The sequence below is a fragment of the Lactuca serriola genome, chromosome 8, assembly GCF_051521515.1.
Source record: "Lactuca serriola cultivar US96UC23 chromosome 8, Lser_US96UC23_V15, whole genome shotgun sequence".
Taxonomy (NCBI): Eukaryota; Viridiplantae; Streptophyta; class Magnoliopsida; order Asterales; family Asteraceae; genus Lactuca; species Lactuca serriola.
The window spans coordinates 214,569,852-214,576,811 of NC_136415.1; the positions used below are offsets into that span (position 1 = coordinate 214,569,852).

Consider the following 6,960-nt stretch of genomic DNA (forward strand, 5'->3'; position numbering starts at 1 on the left):
TAGAAATTTACATATCATCTTATTTTCTTGGTGGGAATCTGGGAAAAATCGGATTTGATCAGAAAATGAGTTTTAGATATTTATTTGGGAATAAATCCTTTATGGACATATTTAAAAGCCTTTAACAACAAATTTTGATCATCTAGCATCTAAGCTTGAAGATCTTCACATGCATCTTGGTTTGAAAACCATTCATGAGTTTGAAATGGTCAAAAATTGTTTTTCAAAGAAAACTTAGGGTGCATGTGGTGATTTTCCACCAAAACGTGTAGAAAATTGCATTTTCATGGTTTTGACTTAGGTTTAGGTCATGGATCTTCACCATTTTGTAACATGCAATATAGTTTTGGTGAAAATCTACCACCATCATCATCAAAATTAACGTGAATAAACATGAACACAAATTTTCCAAGAGAATGGTGTAGAAGAACAAGGAAATGCAAGAAAATCCATGAAAACTTGAAGGAAAATGAAAGAAAATCATGTTCTACCTTAATGAACACCACTAGATGATGAAGATTTTGAGCATCATGAGTGTTCTTGGACTTGTTTGCTGGAAACTTTTGTGGTTTATAGAGAGAGGAAGAGAGAAAATGTGTATGAGAGTGTGAGAGAGAAATAAGAGAGAGAGAGAGAGAGAGAGAGAGAGAGAGAGAGAGAAAAGTGAAGGAGATGGAGTGTATGAGAGAGAGAAGAAGTGATTATATGTTTTGGGAAGATGAGAAATGTTTTGGGAAAATGGTGGATGGTTTTGGGGGATAAAAATAGTTTTCCTCTCTTCAATTATATAAATATATTAATTTTGGATTCATAATTCAAGAGTTCTTGGTGTTGATTGGACCAAACTCTTTTTTATTTTATTTTTCTTTCTCATTAATTTTTTTTTTACTTTTTCGTTTTCTGCCGTTTAAGCCGTCATTGGTTCCACCGTTTATGCAGTACACGTGCTTCGCTCCTCTCATCTCATGTCGACGTGTTTTCTTGGAGGACCATCAACGTCTTTGTTAGTTGTTTTGTTGTCTCTCACCCTGCATCTTCGACGCCCAGCTCTCCCACTTCGTCTGATTTCTTCTTCTTCCAGGTAATTCCCTTCTTTTTCCTCCGTTTTTTTTATCGTGTCTGTCATTGTCGTTGCTGGTAGCTGCAGCGGTTCACTGTCGCTCATTGAACAATCAAATGAGTAATCGATGAGAAATCAACGTTTTGTACTGGTCGGTAAGATTTCACATGAGGTTAAGGCTTTAGGTGAGACTGATTTTGTAAAAGTGATTGATGATGCTTCCATGCCAGCTTCTGTGTAATACTCACATTACCCACTAACTAATCTTCGATATTTCAACACATACATCTTACGAGATCTATAAAACGATTCAAATTAGGAAGTAGTATGAAATTTTAGGTGGGTTTTTCTGTTTAATTTGATTTTGAATCTTCAAATTACCACCGTTGATGCCAGATGCACCACATTAATATCACTTTCTGATATGTATGTTGATGAATCTTCCCCTGCTACTACTCCCATCTCTTTAATGGCGGATTTCACTCTTCCTACTCTCTTATCCATTTTTGTTTGTATGTGATTTCACTGAGCTTTGTTTTATAAGGTTATAAACAACTTACTTTGTGATTTTGAATTTTTTTTTTTTAAATCTTTAACAAAGATTATGTTGCTAAATTCCACATATATTTATCAGGAACTAATACAGATATCCCAAGCCACAAAAATTCAAAATAATTGGCTGAAGAAATTGAGAAACAAAGGCCACGAATTGGGTAGTGTTTGCCACTCTAGGAGGAGATTAGATTGAAAGTCAGGAACTGCTGTGTGGAGTGTCAGATGAATGAAGCTCATGTAGACAAGGTGTTTGATAAAAGGTTTAAAAGAAACTATCACCAAACAGAATGTGTGGTTGTGCCTCTCTCCAAATAACATTCCAGTCTTTTACTAGGTTTGAGGGCTACCCGAAAAAGACTTTGTTAATAATTGAAGTTTATAATAATTTAGTTAATGGATTAGACACCTAATCCAATATTAATGGAGTTGATCTAGGAGATGGAGATGGCGTTTATCACTTACGATTGCACCGGGAAGCTACAACCTCCTATGTTGTGAGGCAGCTCAAAGGCACAACATTTCATTGGTGGAATGCATTGGGAAATATGTTAGACTCCCAACAAGCCACTGCAGCTGATGTGGGCAAAGTTCTTAACCTACTATAAGAGGAATTTATGTTCGGCTTAGAGCATGTTGGAATTGGAGAATCAATTCATGCTTTAAAGAAGAGAAGCATGTCGGTTGACAAGTACAACAACGCTTTCACTGATAAGATGGAATTTTCCCTGCGAGTCGCCCCTAACAAGTTGACCAAGATTGATAGGTATGAAAATGGATTGCAATGGGAGTATACAGTGTCAGTTAAGTAGGCACCTACTTTCTAGGCGGATGTTTGGGCTACAAAATCAGTGGAAGGAATGATTACGAAGAGAACTACCGATAGAGCAGAAGTCGGTGAAAAATGGAAAGCTGAGGAAGCAACAACAACAATAGCAAGAAGAAGAAGAAATTTTCATAATCAAGTAACTAGTCTGGGAGCAACCAATAAGGGAAGTGGTGCAACCAACGCAAGAAGAAGCATTTCGGCGATTACGTCGTCTTTTTCAAGTGCAAAAAGCCCGAGCATATTTCTACAAATTACTAATCAAACAAAAAGTTTGTTTCAATTGTGGAGAGGAGGGGCACATGAAGACAAAATGCCTAAAGGTTGAGAAACCAATCCCAAGGATCATGCCACCAAAGCCCAAGGGTCGAAGTTATTAGATGACCCTCAATGAAGCAAAGGAAGAGATTGATGTTACTTCAGGTAGATTCTTAGTTAATCAAATTTCTGCAAAGATATTATTTGATTCTGAAGCAGATCACTCATTTATATCGTATAAATTTGTTAGGAAGCATAGATTATCACCACTTAAACTAAGTACTCCTATCTTAGTATAAGTAGTTGGTGGTAGGAATGTATATGTTAGCAATAGGTTAGAGGTCGTAACCATTGACTTAAACGGAAACAAATTTCGTTGAGATCTTTAGCCTTTTGAATTGAGTAAGTTCAACATAATTCTCGACCTGGATTGGTTGGGAGAAAACCTTGCAGACATCTCATATGGAAGGAAGATGGTGCGTATTAATCCCCTCTGGGAGGGAGCCATTTGTGGTTTATGGTGATAGGAGTAGAGTAAGATCTGGAATCATCACAATGATGAAAGCTAGAAAATGCCTAGTCAAGGGATCTACGACATTTTTAGTATATGTGATAGACAAAATGAAGGAAAAGAAGGCAATAACTGACATACCTGTAATGCGAGATTTTACTGAAGTATTTCCGGATGAATTACCAAGATTACCACTAGAGAGGCATGTAGAATTCAGGATCGACCTATTGTCAGGCATGACGTCGATTGTAGAAGCATCGTATTGTTTAGCGCCTACAGAAATGAAGGAGTTACTGAAACAACTCCAGAAGTTATTGGACAAAGGTTTTATAAGACCTAGTTCATCACCATGGGGAGCTCCAGTATCTTTATATATATTAAAAGAGAAACCTTATGACATCATCTTTAACAATCAAGACCATTCATTATGTTTTATTGATTAATTTCAACCATTGGATCATTTTGATGATGTCATCCTAACATTAAATTAAATTAAACTAATATTGACTAAATTTGAAAGTTTGACTAATTGATTTAATGTTAATATCACTTACAAAGGAATGTATTCAACTCATTTAAACCCCATCATAATTTTTGAAAGTAAATTTTGTTCCTTCTTAATTAAAATCACATTCTTAACTATCACATTTCGTAATTATTTTTTCAATTCATATCTATTATATGAAACGTATCTACAAGATTACGGGATATCATCGCTCAATTTCAAAGAATCAAAGAATTCGAAATTTGATATCCTTTCCATAATCATTCTTGAAATTTATGTATAAATCATGTGCTATTGTTCGTATATTATGTTTTCTTCAGACTTTTTGCAGCATGACGTTCGAACAACATCATCCTTTGCAGCATCACGTTCATCATCTAGATTCCTTCTTTAGTATGATGTTCTTAATTTTTATTAATTGTATTTGATTTTTTTTATTCTCATTAGTGTTGTATTTGACTGTGATCTTTGAATACATGAATAATCTTGATTATAAATGTTAGTATTAGTTTTTCAATCTTTTATTTTTGTCTTTTTAACTTTGTATTTGATGTTTCACTCTACATGTTTGATAAAATGCCCATGAGAAAAGCACAATGACTTTTGATTACTGTATGTATGTATGTATGTGTGTCTTACGTAATTAAATTTTTCTGAGACTGTTTGGATTTCACGGTAGTTGATGATAAAAACTACCATTTACCCATTCAGTGTTTTTAATTATCAATATTACACTGCTATTAATTTAACATATTTGCCCATAATTCTTGGTTTTTAACAGATTTAGTTAATAGCAATGTAGTTTGACTTTAATCTATAATGTTTTGAACTGTAATTTCTAAATTTCTTTTGAGTTGTTGTAACTGTGTGCAGTGGATACAAAGTGCATTGTAATTTCTATTTTGTTTTTAAGATATTTACTTATTAGCAATGTGCGTATGTGATTTTTTTATTTAAAAAGCCAAAGCTTTTATTTCAACATGTTCCCTAATTTGTCCATGTCCTTGAAAGGTCATATCTCGGTCATGGGAAACCCTTTTTGGTAGAAATTAGTAAACAAAGTTTCGTATTTAAGACAATCAATCTTGAAAATAACATAGTTATAAAAAAATTATAAAGTAAGATAAAAAAAAGAATTATAAGATATTAGGAGATTTGTAAAATGTACAATTAATAAAAGCGTTACGGTTATTAAAAAAAATAAGACCGTTAACATTAGTAAAAATGTAATATACAAACTAAATTATCACAATAGTAATGAAATGTCATTATTTGAGATTTCATATAATTGAAAGATATATACCAAATTACATGATATACCAATATTATTCAAAGTTGCGCCAAATCTAATGCAAAGTTCTTGCGAACACCAAATAAATAAAAACAAACATAAATGTTAGCACTTATATTCGTAGTCAATTTAAAATAAACCAATCATGATTTAGAAAAAAAAAATCCGTTTATGATATACTAAAATCAAAATTTATATAACATTTAACATCCTATAAATTATACTATGACTTTATTTGAATAAATGAAATAGTTCTTAATATTTAAGTAATCTTATTATGGAAAGAACGTCTAATTATAATGTTTATACTTATATAACAATATAATTAAGTAATATTTTTAAATAACTAAAAAACATAGAATAATGACAAGTGAGAAATAATTAATTCAAAAATACCAAAAATTGTCATTTGACAAAATGAATGAGCAAATAATATGTGGCAAAATGATTCTTATTTATTAGGATATTTATATTTTTTTATTTTGCTTTATCTTATTTTTGTATTGTGTTAACTATTTATAAATTTATATATATATATATATATATATATATATATATATATATATATATATATATATACACATTTCCCCACGTTTAGAATTTTATATTTTGACGACTTATGCATTTCCTTTATCAAATTCAAACTTTCCAAAATCGGATTTCGATTGTAACCTACCAATTTAATCGTCATTAATTTCATCTATAATTTCACCCAATTTAAATTTGTATTTCCCTTATATAAACTTTTTTAACGATCTCGATTTTTTTCCCTTCAAAAATATTTCAAGCATTTATTTCTTAAGCGTTCCTTTATCAAATTTAAATTTCTATATTCATTATATTCATAAAAAAAATTATTTTGATAACTTACGTGTTTCCTTTATCAAATTTAAACTTTCCAAAACTGAATTCAATCATAACCTATCAATTTATTTATCATTAATTTCATCCACAAATTCAAACCCAATTTAAAATTTTATTTTCCATATATAAATTTTTTAGTGACCCCGATGACCCGATTTTCCATCCAAAAATATTTCAAACATTTATTTTTAGATAATGTTGTGCATTTATAATTATTACTTTCCTCATATAAATAATAAAACTTACCATATATATATATATATATATATATATATATATATATATCGATTTTATAAACAATATTAACATTAAAACAAAGTGATTAAAAATTCTTATTTTGTATAACATACCAACCTACTTTATTTTATCTTTATATAGTAATAATAAACTTTATAATTTTACACAACAAATATACATATTTCGAATTTTGTCATAGTATTATACCTTACAAAATACAATTATTTCCAAAATAATATTCGTCAATAATTTCGTACATAATTACACCAAATCTAAATTTTTATTTTCTTTATATAAAATTTTTAATGATTCTGATTTTTTCCCTCCAAAAATATTTCAAGCATTTATTTTTTAGATAATGTTGTCCCATTATAATTATTACTTTCCTCATATAAAATAATAAAACTTATCAATATGCCTATATACCTATATTTAACTTTTATAAGCAACATTAACACTAAAACAAAATGATGGATTCAAGTGACGATTTATCTTCTTCAAGAAAAAGAAAAAAGCTAAATGTCTCGTCCCTAACATTTTACCTATCAATCTTTCGTCAAATTACACTAATGTAATTATATTTGATTTTGAAGGTACCTATATGTGATGAAGAATGTCATTCAACTAATAAAACAAAAAATGTTGTGTACAAAGAGGTACTTCAACGATTATAGATATTTATAGATTTCAATCTATCTTCTGCATATTTCAATAATACCAATAACCATAACTTTTTTTTAATAATTATTAGGCAATATTTGTAAACATTTGTATGTCTTTTTTATATGTTCCCCCGCGTTTAACGCGGGTTATAATCTAGTTGTTCGTAAAGAAGAAGTACGGTACAATGAGAATG

The 6,960-nt window shown here is 30.2% G+C and overlaps 1 long non-coding RNA gene across 1 annotated transcript; it reads left to right on the forward strand.

The window, feature by feature from the left end:
- The first annotated feature begins 857 nt into the window (after window positions 1-857).
- Window positions 858-4,209, forward strand: LOC145070016 (uncharacterized). Its single transcript, XR_013689792.1, has 2 exons — window positions 858-1,081; window positions 1,695-4,209. It is a non-coding gene; the product is annotated as an uncharacterized LOC145070016 (long non-coding RNA).
- Window positions 4,210-6,960: the final 2,751 nt, after the last annotated feature.